This window comes from Pan troglodytes, chromosome 4, assembly GCF_028858775.2.
Source record: "Pan troglodytes isolate AG18354 chromosome 4, NHGRI_mPanTro3-v2.0_pri, whole genome shotgun sequence".
In the NCBI taxonomy this organism is placed as follows: Eukaryota; Metazoa; Chordata; class Mammalia; order Primates; family Hominidae; genus Pan; species Pan troglodytes.
Window position 1 is genome coordinate 26172818 of NC_072402.2, and position 16200 is coordinate 26189017.

Consider the following 16200-nt stretch of genomic DNA (forward strand, 5'->3'; position numbering starts at 1 on the left):
AAACTCTCTCCTGTCAGAATTTTGGCCACATGCATTCCAAATCACTCTTAGTAGCCCATTTTATTGTGACCCAGAGAGTCTTTGGTTCACCCTAATTATCTCCAGCTTGAATTTAAATGTTTCCTTTTCTTTCCCCTTCGTGGACAGATAAAAGCTTGACATTTTCATGATAAAAAAGTCTTCATATATGTGAAGGCGATAATTAACTAATCTTCCAGGTCTCCATTTGGTAAGCTAAAAAATACCTCAATCCCTTTAACCTTTCCTTTCAGTTCATTTTTGAAAGAATTGGCTTAAAGCACTTTGAGACTTTATGTCTTCCTCATAACTTGAACTTTCACCTCTTGAACTTGACATTTCAGTCAAGAGGGTGAGATTTCCTTTCTCAAGGCTACAAAATTAGTTAATTATAATGTTTAGCAATAGTGTAATGATTACAGACATCAACCTAAATTCAAGAATGTCTCTTTAACATCAATAGCTATTCATTCATTAATACACATTTATTATTTACTATGTGCTAGGCACCAGGCTAGGTGCTAGGGAAACAACGTTAACTAAGACATAAATAGTTCCTACCCTCATCAAGTTTACATTCTATCTGGGGGGAAAAGACAAACAGAAACAAGATAAATCATATGATTTCACATAGTGATAAGTAAATGATCTAAAATAATAGAGTTTAATGATAGAAAGTAGAGGGAGGAAGGTCAGCAGTTATTTTTAAAAGGGTGGTAGGTCAGAAATGCCATTTTATAGTGAGCAGACTTATATTAAGGAGCTAGCCATACAGAGATTTGAGGAAGTACATTTTAGGCAGAATAAAGGAGCAGATGGTGCTCAGATGTGGAGGATCCAGGTGTGCTGGCTAACAGGACTCAAGAGAAGTAGGGAGGTAGAGAGTAGAGCCAGATGAGTTCAGCAAGGTAACTACGGTAGGTCACATAGCACCTGGAAGGCAAAAATTTTGAGTTTAGATTATACTTCAAGTATAATCAGAAGCCATTGAATGAATATAAGCTGGATAGAATTGTAATGTAATGTCTTACAGAATTCCTGTAGCTTCTGTGGAAATGGACTACTAAAGGAAATAGCAGAAGTAGGGAAACCTGTTGACAACGTGGTTTCTCTCATGCTTCATAAATATCTTTTAAATCCAGTATGCCTCTTTTTATCCTCCACTGCCAAATTTAATGAGTTCAAAAGAGAATATCTTTGGAATGCCATGTCGTTGTAGGTCATGATGAGAAGTGTCATAAAGTGTCTGAATGTAGAGCATTCCCATTGGTCAGGTGTTGGAGTCACTACAGGATCCAGAGAAGCTTAGCCTCAGGGATAAGCTTCAAAGTGGTCACAGAATTCAGTTATTCTGTCTGAGAGATAATTTCATTTATCTTATGCCAGATGAGTGTTGACAGCTGCAATAGATATGGAGATTGAAATAAAATAATTGAAAAATGTGGTCCAACCTCTTGATAAAGCAAGAAGACACATGCAAAATAAATACATGTGCTGATGATGTAATTTGTAATACCTATCAAAATTTTATTGGTTTGCATTTGCTACTTTTGCTCTCTGCAATATTAAAATCTAACTCTTAAAAAATTTGGATCATTCTTACATAGAGGCAATAAATCTTCAGTCTATACAGAAATCTGGTATTTTACAATCATTTTTATTTTCAGCATTTCAGTTTGAAAAAACAAGCAACAGTTAAAATGCTTTTCTGTAAGTACAAGTATTAGTATTTTAAGAATATTGAATTTTGCAATTTTCATTGCAAATATAAATGTTCACTGTTGTTAATACATTAAAATGACATCATATGCCTTAGGGTAGCCTAGAAATCTAACCCCCACATATATTTTTTTCCTCTACAGTAAACACATTCTGAATTCAAACACTGATTTACAAATGCATTTTTGGATTTCAAGCTATTTGCAAAGGTGGACACACTGTATTGTGTACACTGCCCTGAGGAACCTTGAAGTGAAAATAAGGAACCAAATGAAGTTGATTAGATGCAGCTAAATAATATACAGTATGTTTCTAGCAAGAAATGGTTAATGTTTCCTTTGCTTTCACTTGAACCTGACTCATCTGCTGCTTAATATTTACTGGGACTTTGAGAGCTTTTTAAATTTTTTTTCACCTTTTGAACAAGTTGTCTCTGTGTGAAATTATTACCTAAAAGTGAGCCTGTAGGCTGTGTTTTGAGGTGTAAAAATAATCATAGCTGAACAAAAGTGATTCACCTATCAGTTTTCCAGAGTAAAGGAGATGAAGAGAGCAGGGAGTGAAAACATATTTTGACCACTGAGAGACAAGCTTGTTGGAAGCAACATTTCTCAGTCTCAAGATCGCTTGTGCACCTTTGCTTCTTCACTAAAGCATCCATCTAGTTAGCATATATCAAATAACCTGCTCAGCATTTTCCTAGGATGATTTACTTAACTTGTCATCTCTTAAGAAAAGAAACACACATTTTCCTCAGTCTCAGCCATTGGTGGAAGTGATGTCACCATCTTGAGCAATGGAAGCTTACTCTTCCAAAGTACTGGAATGACCAGATTCCACAAGGCTTTCACCTCCCTGGACAGAGGAGAATTTTTGCTGACTTATCCACACTGTACATATTGCTACAATTACGGGGGATTAAATGGCAATGTAATCACATAATAAGTTTACTTGGCTGAGGAGGAAAATGCAACTTATAGAGAACTGTGATTTCCCGATGGGCTAACACAGCAGAGGAAGCATTTGAACGGTGGATGTAGAGATGAGGAGTGTTTTGTTCCACAATCCCTCTGATAGTTATAACTCCCCAATAAATAAGAGCATTTTGATTTATTCTCTTCATCATGATGCTGCTACCCATAGGTTATTCTTTCATTTTTTGGTAAGTGGTAATTGACCAACTTCTCTCACTCCTGTAGCATTAAAAAATAAACCTCCCCTTGCAGACTCCGTATTGTTTTCTCCTTTTTACAAAGATCAATATACAGGTATACATTAAATAATTTTCATAAAATAATGCTAGTTACTCCCCAAAGATATCAACTATAGCTATGCTGTATTTGGGGTTATTATTTCAGAAGCCAACTGGGCACACGCATTCTTCTCTCACCCCTGTAGAGTGGGGTAATGAGAAATGCTTTCAGAGCACAAACCTCCTCAATGCCAATTGTTACGTCGAAAGTGCACACCAAAATATTGAGCGATACGGTGTGCCTTTAAGTAGATGCTGGATGTCCACATGCGCTCTGTCTAAATTGATAATCCCCAATCAAAGATTTGTTAGGAATAATATTTTGGGGTAGGAACCTTCTTATTTTTTTATGGTTGGGTTGCCACATTCAGGACTTATGGTGATGAAGCACTGGAAAAGCCAGAGATGAGGTTTTATACTGTGATTTCTAGCAATAGTTAACCATGGGCAAATGTTTTTAATCCATAGAGTTTTACAACTGTATTCTATTTTCCTTGGCCTATGAGAAATGCAAATATTACTTCTTTACTATTAACTCTATCAGTTCAGATAATCATGATCTGAAATCAATGTTTTTAGCTAAAATAAAAATCTGCTGTTTTATAAGGAAGTGTTTCTACATTAGAAATTATACTAATTTAAAATATGATCTTATAGAAAATTGAAAAATCAGCATGATATGGTGGGATTTTTGACAGTTATATTTTTTACTTTTACTTTTAATTGATACATAATAGATACACATATTTTGGGGGTGGAAAGACATATTTTGATGAATCTTGTCCAAATATCTGTTTTATTAGGGGAAAATATTCGAAGGAAAATGGTTGATACTTTCTCTTCAAAAGTTTTTCCATGCTAATAAAAGAACATTTAGTTTCTTTGAAAATCCATGCTTTTTACACAATTAGCAGTTTCAGAATTAATCTTTGTTTTTCATTTTCTGTAAGTCAAAACACCATACGAGGTGTGTTTTTTCAAGAAAAGAAAATGAAAGGAAGGAAACAAAAAGACAATAATTTCCTCCTTCAGCACATTCTCTTTTTACTTAAACATTTGTGGAAGTGAGAATGTGTCTGTGTTTGGAGCATCAAGCTTCAGTCATGATGGCTTCATGTTGTAAGAACCTGCTCCAAAACCTGCTCTCTGTGTAGCAGCTCAGATGGAAGGACCAAAAGTGTGTAACTGTGCTGGCTCAGCTGCAGGACAACAGTTCTCAGCCACCCCACATGGTGGAAGCCTTCAAACAGTTATAACGCCAACCGCAGAGATCACCAGGGTTCCAAAGATCAATTGCTATGATTCCATGCTAGAATTTAAATAATATTTGGATGTGTCACCAAATGTCTTCTCCTTCTATCTCTCTCTCCCTCCCTTCTTCCCTCCCTCCCTTCCTCTCTCTATTACACTGGGGCACAAACATACACACATACCCCTTTCTTGTGAAGCATTATCCTCTGAAAAGAGAGTAGTGAATTGTTCAAGATATATTCCATCATTCTGTAAAAGTTACCCTAACTTATTATAGTAAAAGATACTGAAAACGATTGTAGAAAGGTTTTAAAAATACAACTACCGAATTCTGAGTATTTGTAAACCTCTGTTTATCCGGAAACAAGGAATATATTGACCGTACTGTTGCTGTCTTTTTCCTTCTTTGTTCCATTTAAAAAACATACTTCACATTTTATTAGAACATTCATTTGAGGATAAGAGTGAAAGGAACAAATGAAAAAGCTATATAAGTCATGTATGCTTAATTTTTGGTTGTTTTATAAATGTAAGGTGAAGGGAATTAAAACAAAGTCTAGCATAAATGTTTAGAGACAGTAGATTTTGTGATTCCGTAACTGAGAGTTGACTATACATATTATTGCTTTGAAAAAAATTGCAGACAAATTTTGTCTTTTATATTGAATGCTGATTTTTCTACCCTACCTAGCCATCCTGAATACCATCTTCAAAATTGCCTTCCACATAATTACTGAATAATGTCTTCTAGATGCTTAAGATGTTTGGTTGGTCTTTTCTTTACCCAAATCTCCCATTTGCCAAACCTCACCTTACCAATTCTGTAAGTCGTGGGCCAGGCCTAGCTAAGAGATCAAGACCTCTCTGGCTATTTGCTTATAAAGAAATTTCAATAAGCCAGAGTCCTCTTTCTCTGCCACATAATAGGCAAACTCTTTTCCTCTAATGAGCTTCTTAAAAAAGACCCTTTATCTAATAAATTTAACACTCTAATTTAGGGAGTTTCAAGAATAAGGGGTTTGTTGCCCCTTATTATAACATTATAACAGGTCAATGCAGGACATGTCTGGCTAAATTAAGACTGGCTCTTCAAATGTCATTATGATGACAGCCTCAAGGTATCCATGTGCTCAGCCCTTACTACTTTCCCATGTGTGTCTAATGGTCCTCATAAACATAACATGTCCAAAAGAGAACTCTTGATTTCTCACCCTCTGCATCTCAACAATTTTCTTTTCTCCCCATCTCAGCAATTGGCACTCTCTCATCCTCTACACCTTATTTTCCCCCATCTCAGCAAATGGCACTTCCATTCTCCATCTTTGATTCCTTTCTTCAACATTCAATAAATATATCAGCAGGCTTTTTATTCTACTTATAAATGACCACCTCTCTTCATCTCCAACACCACTACCTTGGTCTAAGCTTCTGTCATCCCTCTTCTGGACCAGAAAAAGCTTCCAAAAAATATCCCTGGTTTTCTCTTGCAGCTCTCCTATTTAAATTTATTTTAAAGACAAGTTAGATATTTTCTATTCAATTACTTCCCATTACTCCTAAGATAAAATTAAATCCTCCTCACTTCCTTTGGTTTCCTGCATTATCTAGTCCTTTCCTTTCTATAAGCATATTAAGCTTCAAGTATTCAAGATATAAGCAAATAATTCAAAAACTCCAACAAAGACCAAACAGTACATGTGACTTCAAAGTTCAATAAACCTACTCATAAGAACTAATATTCATTGAATTCTGTCTGCATCAGATGTTTAACACTCATTATCTCATTTGAATTTCACAACAATACTGGGAGCAATTATTATTTCCATTTTGCAAATGAGAACACTGAGGCTCAAGGTTAGGAAATTTACTCAAGGTCAGGAAATTTACTCAAGGTCAGGAAATTTACTCAAGGTCTCACTGCTTAAAAGTAGAAGAAACTTGAAAAGATTGAAGCTCAGCATTTTTCTAAAAAGTTTGAGCTCTTCATCTGTCTTTTTGATGTCTTTGTCTCCCCCATTATTCCGATCTGAGAAACTTGCTGGTAAAATGAAGCCTCAACATGGCTTTTTAAAGCAGGATTAAAGTGTACTTAAGTTTGCACTCCAGAGGCGGGGAACAAACTTTGGCAGCATGTCAGAGTACACTCCTACCTCATTCCTGAGCTGTGGTTTGTTCCTTTTTAGAGGCTAGAATTTTGATCAAACTGAATGATAGGAAAAACATATATCCTTCAATAATTGGTCAGAATAATAAATGTCTCTAGCCGACATGGGATGCTGTGGAGGAAGCATAATAAATTTCATGCCGAATCAGCTTAAGAAGGCAAGCTGAGGCCAAAGAATCACAGCTGTCATTTGGCTGTGGGAAAGGGTTCAGAGGTCCCTTCTACTGTTCATTCCCATGAACTTAAGGTTCTCAGAGGGGCACTCCGGGAGGTGACGCTCCATTTTCTGTAGTAATGTGACCCAGAACATGACAGATTGCTAGTAGTTAATCAACAGGTTATGATAAAAGTTCAAACCTGATTTATTTCTTTTGCCCAAGATTGGCTGTATTTTCACAAACATAAAAATACACGCAAGCAGCTGAGCAGATCTCACAGAAGCCAATCCTATCAAATGGACATTTCCAACTGATATTTTATTATGTGGAAAATTCATAGAAATTGTAAAACATAATTAAATATTTCAGATTTCCAAATAGAAGTGACATCTATCCACACATGTAATTTTTATTTATGTAGTGCAAACTTTATGTTAAGATATTTAAAATTTAGGAGAAACTTTTTTTGTCACAGAAGAGTAAGGCTCAATCCAAATATGAAATGTAAAGGATGACATGAGAATGGAACTTTGCCACATGCAGGAATCTTGCATTACTTTAAAAATGTTTTTGGACTATGTGTTCCTGAAATATTTAAATATTTTAGGAATTGTCATGATTGGCAATTTGTAATAAAACTTTTGTGGTGGTGTGAAATTTGATGATGAAAGTAATAAAGATGATAATAAAAATAAAACACTAACAATAATTGAGTGTTAATGCATGCCAGGTACTGTTCTGTGTGTTTTGTATTTATTAATTTAAAAATCCTCACCACAACCTGATAGCATAGGAAACTTTCTTGTCTCCATTTCATAAGAGGAGAAATTGAGGCACAGGAAGATGAACAATTTGTCCAAGGCCTGACAACTAATATATTGCAGAGTCAGCATTCAAATCCAATCCACCCTCTTCCCAAGCAATACAATATACTTCTAATTCATAGGTTTGCATTCATATGTAGTATGCAATTTTTAGGTATAGTATATATTTATGTAATATAATTATAATACTACAGTATACTTCAGAAACAGAAGCCAGCAGTACTCCTATGACTAATTCAGATAGGATCATCAAGAACTGGCACTAAAATGAAGTTTTCAGAAATTAAGACAGGAAGCTTGTGGTTTCAAAAGTTATGTGGTGATCACTGTGATACAGGCAATGACTTTTGTTATTCCATCAAAAGAAGAACTTGCGGGAGGACACAGTTAATGGAGAAAGAAAGCCAGAAATGTTAGTTTTGCCAGTGGATTCACTGAATAGCAGCTATCTCTTAAGCCAGAGGATACAAGTTGCCAGGAAAAAAAAGTTCACATATTCCCTTTCACATTTTTATTGCATTTTTGTTGCGTCCTTTAGTTCTTGATAGAGTGTATAAATATATAAATATATCTCTAATTTACATCCTGTATTGTGACACATTTTGGCGTTTGATTTACCATTTTTATAAAGCCAGTGGATCTGGTAGAACTAAGGGCTTGTTGATTGGGAGAGAAACAAACAAGAGAGGTGCCAAGTTCTCCAGGGCAATGGTTGAATTATTTTGACTGTTGCCTTCCTATCAGCGTACTTTTTTGTACCATCTCAGAATTGGAGCACCAGGAAAAGGCTTATTTTTAAAAATGACATTCAAATAGAAGAACACATAACAGCAGAAATTAGAGTGCAGTTTCCAGCAAATAGTTTGAAAATCTTATACACTGTCAAATGAAAACAAACTTCTTGGTCTTTAAATTAGAAAAATAGTGAGAGGATCAGAAACAGCTGTGGCACGTAAGGAAGAAGAAAAACACTCAGCTGTAGTGTGGGGAGTTGATGCTGAACTATAAAAAATTGTCATTGGATTTTATTACATGCTGGCTAATTAATGATAATGAATCTTATTTTTTTCTTTGTACATTTTGAACATATTTAAAGATGAACAGGCAGACTACTTGGTATGTATATCTGTGCTAACCTTGGCATCTGAAATTTTAGTTCCTCTTTTATTCTGGAAAACCCAGGATAGGAAAGACACTCCTCTCTTTAAGCCAGTAACTGAGTTGATTCTTAGGCTGGCTCTTATCATTATTATTTAATTCTTCCATCATATAAAATGTTTCATTTTCCGCTATTATCATCAATAATGCCTGCATTAACTATCCGCTTCATGGGACCAAAAAATAAACGTGAAGAAGCTTCAATACTATGACTAGATAATTTTTTTAGCAGTTAAATAAATGTTGACTACATTTGTTCCAGCCACACATGATGAATATGATTTCTCTCCATCTTCCCCAAAGCTAAGAAGCTAAGTTCTGTGTTTTATTTGTATGTTTATTTGTATTTTTATATTTATCTCTCTTGCCAAACAGGTCTTAGGACAGCAAATAGTTGGTATTTTGGGAAAGTGTTCATTGAAAATGTCATCGTGTTGTTTTTGCTGTATTTCTGTACAATCTTTGTATATAAGGATGAGAATATATGTAGCTTTCCAAATTCAAAAGCCACTTATGGGGTTGCGGGTACTGTGGTCAGAGTTTTGGAATCTAGGTGAGTAGATAGACACCTAAAAGTCATTAATTCTGTAGTTTTTCTCTGATGGCAGGGCTGTACACATGTTTATGGTAGGGATGACATGGCTACATTTATTAAGATACAGAAAGCATTTATTTTCCTGGACTTCTGCAGCAAAACCACAATGATACCTTAGCGGGAGACAGCCCCCTGGCCCTCACCTCAGCTGCTCCTGTATTCACCACAGCCTTAGGGACACCCTTGATTCTTTCCGTTCATTAAGAAAAAGGTATAATTGTTCTTGTTTACTTATCTTCTGAAAAACATTAAAGAGTTTTTTTTTTTTAATAAACAAACCCAAAAACTAGCCTACCAAACGCCTCAAAAACATTATGAAGCCTTTGGTAAAAACAGGTTAGACCGGGACTATATTTGGTCCTTAGACTGATACCTCGACATAGAAAAAGTAACATTTTAGTATTTTGATGTTGGTGGATAATGAAGGGTGAAAGGAGAAAAGGAAAGAGTCACCAAATTTAGGCAAAAATAAGAGAAAAACAGTTCAGACAGTAATTGTCAGGAGGTTCCTTTTCCTTTCAACTTTCAGGGACTTTAAAACTTCAAATGAACCAAAAGTAATTTTGTATTCCGTTGCCCCTCAGTTTCTAAGGTTGAACGCTTCTAAATCTTAACAAGTCACTGACCACGTTCCACTTTGTCAGCTGGTTTCTAAAATGAATTTATATGTGTGTACATAAGTATATATCTATGTTTTTTTGCCAGTTCTGCATACATGAAGATAAATCCCTATCAACCTCATAATTGGTGAAGATTATAAAATAGAGAACAGCCAAGATCAATTATTGGCAAGTATGGCAAATGAAAAAGAATAACATGCATATGTAGGTTAGAGATAATTTCTATGACATAATTAAAACTAATAAAATAGAATTGGGAAATTAAGGATATTGCCAAGAAAAATAGTGAGAAATGTAGCAGTAATATAAATGTGATGATGGTAGCGGAATTGGGTAATAATTAAGACACACTAATTAGTCCCTGCAAATCAAGAACTCATGATCAATTGGATGCAGACTAGATTATGTTGACCTTTGCTTAGCAAGAGATATTGTGAGCTAATAGTATTTATAAATTTTGTAGGTGAATATAATGCTTGTATTGACTAGAAATAAAGTGTTTCAAGCATACTTATGCATTTAGTAGCATCTTGTAACATAAAGAGCATTTGATGTTAATTATAATTTACTCCTATCCATTTGTTTAAAAATAAAATCCACTAAGAAACCTGAGTACATGTTTGTTAAAATGAGAACCGCGCATTCAGATTTAGATTTTACTGCATCGAGCAATCATTTAGTTTCTAGGGAAAGATTGAATGTTCATTTAAAAGTTACTTTTGATAACTCTATAGAAAAGGCACTTGTTAATCATCTAAATGCTGTGAATTTAGATGGAAAGTCATATGAAAAGTGAGTGTTATCATACATTTAAGATCTTGTACTTATAATGTTATTATAATCTTTTGCAATGCTTAATATTCTATAATTAATTAATTTAGTTTTTGATTACATTGTAAATTTTTTCCTGAGTTAAAACAATCCATCTTCTTTTTGGAAAAATTGTTTAAAAATTTTTATTTTTAAACAAATGGATAGGAGTAAGTTATAATTAACATCAGATAGAAAAGTTAGAAGATAGAAAAATTTTAAATCACTTTTTATTCCATCATTGTGAAAGTTTTAGTGTTCTTACCCTCTTCTTTGTATATGTGTGTAATTAATTTAGAACAGTATTTAATTAAAACAATCTTAACAATGTTGTTTTAAATTAAAAAACACAGAAGCTTCTTACATTTTCTGTCTTAATAAATAAAATGTATTAAGGAGAGTAATTAAAGAAATAATGGTCTGCATAAAGAGACCATCTGTAACTCTTAGGTGGGATTGTAGCACTGTAGACAAGTCAAGGTGCCTATCCTGAAACTATTCATCACAAACTCGACCACATAAATAAAGGCCCAATAAGATTGAAGAGTCAGATTATTTTTTGCATCAACTAGCCCTCCAGTTTATTGTTGCAATTTATTTTGTCACACCTGGACATTGCTAACAGGGTGTTTCTTCTTCCTCATTTTTGTGGTATCCTAGCATTTATATCTTTAACTCTGATCATAGGAGCCTCTTCAGATTATAAGAGTGGACTGCAGTGGAGCTAAGAAAAAACAAGCATAGAGTTTGATTTTATAAAGCAACCAAAGTCTTGTTAATAGGTGTAGTCAGCATAATCAGTGCTCATGTTTTTGACCCATTACTGTTTTCTACCTGTCTTGTTTTTAGCTTACAGTATTGCCCATAAAAAGGAAGCTTCTGATCATCCTATGGGAGTGTACTTTGTCATAACTAAAGACAAAAATGTGTCCAGTGAGTTTCTGATTACTCTCTATGTGTACAGACATTTAACAAACACATTACATGTCTATTAAATTGTCTATAAACATTTAACCAGACATTTCAGAAAGAAAGTCAAGAATATTTCCGTAAAATGTGACAAGACTGGCTATACTGAACTAATAAATAAACCCTGAAATATAAACTTAACAAATATGAGGCTTACTAAAAGTAAGACTAAAAGTCTGAAGCAGTTCAGGTGACACTTTATTCCGTACTGGGACTCAGGGATGCAGGCTGCTTCTGGTCTGTGGCTCTATGATCTTAACTCATGGTCTTCAGGCTTGCCACTGAAGAAGAGACAAAGGAGGCACGCCAGCTTTGATTTTAGCTGTGCATTCATTCTCATCTCTTAGTCCATGTGCCAAACTAGTCACATAGCTTTCACCTACCCAAGGGAGCCTGGAAAATTTAGTGGGATGTATGAGTTAGGATTAAACCACAGAAGCAGAACCAGCAGGAGATGTATATATTAAGAGATTTATTACAAGAAATGGGTTTACGCAGTTGTGGGAGCTGGATATGCAAGGCTGAAACCCACAAAGCAGGCCACCAGGAAGGGGAGACTACAAGTAGGCTGAAACTCATAGGTACTTTGGGCATTTGCACCATAGCCTACAGCGGTTATCAACAGGACTTTTTTTTTTTTCTCTTCCTCTCAGGGAAATCTCAGCTTTGCTTTTCATCAGGCCTACACAAATTAGCCAAGATAATCTTCCTTATGTAAAGTCAAATGATGACGCACTTTTAATTATATCTGCAAACTCTCTTCACAGCAACACCTAGCATAATGTTTGATTGAACACTAACCCAAGTTGCCAAAATGACACATCACAAAAACCATTACCAGGGAGCATATGAAATAATAGGTGAGCTCTAATGACCCCGGCCAGAATATGAGATAATTATACTAGGTCTCACAAGGTATCATTTATTAAGAGCTGCAACAACAGAGAAAAAGATGTGAAAGGACTGATGGGATCAATGGGCCTGTGAATTTGTGTGTGACAAAAAAGAGAACCATCATTTAATTATATAATATGTTCATTTCATCATCTAGGCTGAGCTAATAATTAAAGATATTTAATCTAGAAAAATTGTATCCAATTTTCAGAAACCTTCCAAGAACCAGCAAACACCTCATCATACCAACTTTTCCTAGCAGAGTTTGTTTTCATATTTTGTTGAATTGTGATACTAACTAAATTTCTATGCATGATCTTGTCTTTTTTATAATTCTACCTATTTTGCTATGTTATTCATCTCCTCAGCATCTCATGCTTATTGTTAAATTCCTATTAGTCAGTGCAAACTAGCCTATTTCTTTTTTCTTATGGCTGTTGAATTCGCATTTTAGTTGAAGCTTAAATTCTGACTCATAATTATCTTTCTTCCTTTTCTTGTACCTCTTGGCATTGCCTTTATATTCTTCTTTTGCTTCTCATTAGCAGCCCACTGAGCTGTATCACTTTCTCCCAGCAGCAGTGAGCAAGATAGCTTTAATTTAGTAACTTCTCATTGCTGCCAGCCAGTTGGTCCTCCCCATTGCCCAAGTCACAGCTGACATCACTGTTGTCAGTGTCACCTGGTAATGGCTGATGGTGTTTCACATACCTCCCTATGTTCTGAAAGTAATATTTGCCAAGAATTGGCCAGACACTAAGGTGGTTGGGACCAAGCAAATATTCCATCTGTTGCCTGTATTTGTTCTCTGTATACTGCCTGAATATTACCTGGGCCGGGGGTGGGGGGGAAAGACACACTTCCACAAACATGAGTTCTAGTAGGGAAGGAGCCAAAAGCAGGCCTTTTCTGGCCAAGTTGTGCTAAACCTTTCTCTGTTGGAAGTTACTCTTTGCCAATCAGTCAATAAGTCAAAACTAAAAGCTGCAGGAGACAGACAAAGTGATGCAGAATTAATGAACTTCTTTGTGCCAAGGTACAAAAATAATATTTGGGAAATAAACATTTTAGTTTTAAGGTCAAAGTTATTTCACCTTGGGACCACTATTAGATTAGCAAGTGATTTGTCAGTCACAGACAGCTGTTGTAGGTAGTCCTAAAGTGAAGTGATTATACTCATTAAGCCAAAGTATATACTTTTCCTTTATTACCTATTGGGTCAAGATCTTACCTTATAATAACACACCTGAATATAGATTTTCATTGCAGAATATAATTAGTGCATGGTCTATTGAGTAAGCAATATGAATTTTTAAAATTGTCTAAACACCTCTTTACATGCCAACTCTGGTGATAATTACCAAATGTCTATATCTAGAAAAACAGGCAATTCAGAAATATCAATTTGTGCTATTATTTATGATACACATGTGCTAGTTTTCCCTAAATATAGACATTTGGTAATTATCACTGAGACTATTTGTTATAATTCCGAAGTAGATCCCAATGAAATAGAAATATAATTTATTTGGTAAAAATGTAAATGCTGAAAAATTCTCATTATCTTTCTGCAGAGTACAGTTCTTAGTTTCCTATTCATATTTCATGTAATAATTTTGGATTAGCCATCTGGTTTGTTGAGGGTTGAAAATCTGTTTAACACCAACGCAGAATTTTTGTTAAAAAATAAAACAAGTCATACAGAAATCACAAATGTTTTCAGGTATTTCACAATGCTAATAATGAATAGCTTTTAGGATATGGCATGTAATTTGCACTTTTATCTTTAGCATTTTCTTTTCTTTTCATTTGTATAATTTAGATTCGCCTTCAGCATACTTTTTAAGACTATTTTTCAGGGATGTGTCAGTATGAAAGGTTGATATATAATAAATATTACCAAAAAACTATGTTGGGCCACCCACATTTTTCCAGTACCACTCTTTCCCTTGTCCAAGTGGTTAGCTCAGTGGATTAGTTAGAATCCCCTGAGTGGATTAGATTTTCTTAACGACTCCAACTCTATAGTCCTGAGATTGAATTACTTCCTCTCTATCCATATCTGCAAATGGATTTCAACGCTCTGCTCCTCATCCTGGATAGAGGTGATTGGTTCACACTGGAGACTAGGAAGCGGAGTTTGCATTTATTGGTATAGATCCATCACTTCATCTGTGTGAAAGCCTTGAAGTATGTGCTGCATAAAAAGTTGAAGAACAGACACTATCTGACTTCAAGACTTACCACAAAGCTACATTAATCAAAATAGTGTGGTATTGGTGAAAGAATAGACAAATAGATAAATGGAACAGAATAAAGAGCCTAGAAGTAGGCCCACAGAAATGTAGTCAACTGATCTTTGACAAAGGAGCAAAGGCAATACAATAGAGAAAAGAGTCTTTTAATAAATGGTTCTGGGATAACTGGACATCCATCCACATGCAAAAAAAATACATCTAGATATAGATCTTACACTCTTCCCAAAAATTAAGTCAAAACGGATCACAGACATAAGTGTATAATGCAAAATTATAAAATTCCTGGAAGCTAACATAGGAGAAAATCTAGATGATCTTGGGTTTGACAATGACTTTTTAGATACAATGCTAAAGGCATGATCCATGAAAGAAACAATTGGTAAGTTGGACTATATTAAAATTAAAGTTTTCTGCTCTGTAAAAGACACTGTCAAGAGAATAAAAAGACAAGCCAAAGACTGGGAGAAGATATTTGCGAAAGACATATCTGATAAATAGCTATTATCCAAAATGTACAAAAAAACTCTTAAAACTCAACAATTAAAAAAAAAACCAACAATAGGCCAAAGGCCTCAACAGATACCTCACTAAAAAAGATATACAGATGCCAAATAAGCATATGAAAAAATGCTTCGCATTATATATGTCATCTGGGAAATGCAAATTAAAATGAGATACCACAACATATCTATGAGAATGGACAAAATCCCATTATCAGAACACTGACAGCACCAAATAGTGAGGTGAGGATATGGAACAACAGGAACTCTCATTCGTTGCTGGTGGGAATGCAAAACAGCGCAGCCACTTTGGAAGACAGTTTGGCAGCTTTATAAACAACTAAACATACCCTTATCATATGATCCGGCAATTGCAGTCCTTGGTTTTTACCCAAAGAAGTTAAAAACTGATTTCCACACAAAAGCTTGCACATGGATGTTTATATCAACTTCATTCATAAGTGCCCAAACTTGGAAGCAACCAAGATGTCCTTCAGTAAGTGAATGGGTAAATAGGCTGTGGTATATCTAGATAATGGAATACTTTTCAATGCTAAGAAGAAATGCGCTATAAGCCATGGAAAGATGTGAAAGAAACCTTAATATATATCACTATGTGAAAGAAGCCAATCGGAAAAGGCTACACTGTATGATTCTAACTGTATTACATTCTAGAAAAGGCAAAACTATGGAAACAGTAAAAAGACCAGTGGTTGCTAAGAGTTAGTGGGGTGAGAGGGATGAGTAGCTAGAGCACGAAGGATTTTTAGGGCAGTGAAAATACTCAATGTGATATTGTAATGAGTGGATACATGTAATTACACATTCTTCTAAACCCATAGAACATACAACACCAAGTGTGAGCCCTAATACAAACTCTGAACTTTGAGTGATAATGATGTATCAATTGCAATAAATGTACCACTCTTGTGGGTGGTGTGAATAATAAGGGATGCTATACATGTGTGGGGGTAGGGGAAATATGGGATATCTCTGTACCTTCTCTCACT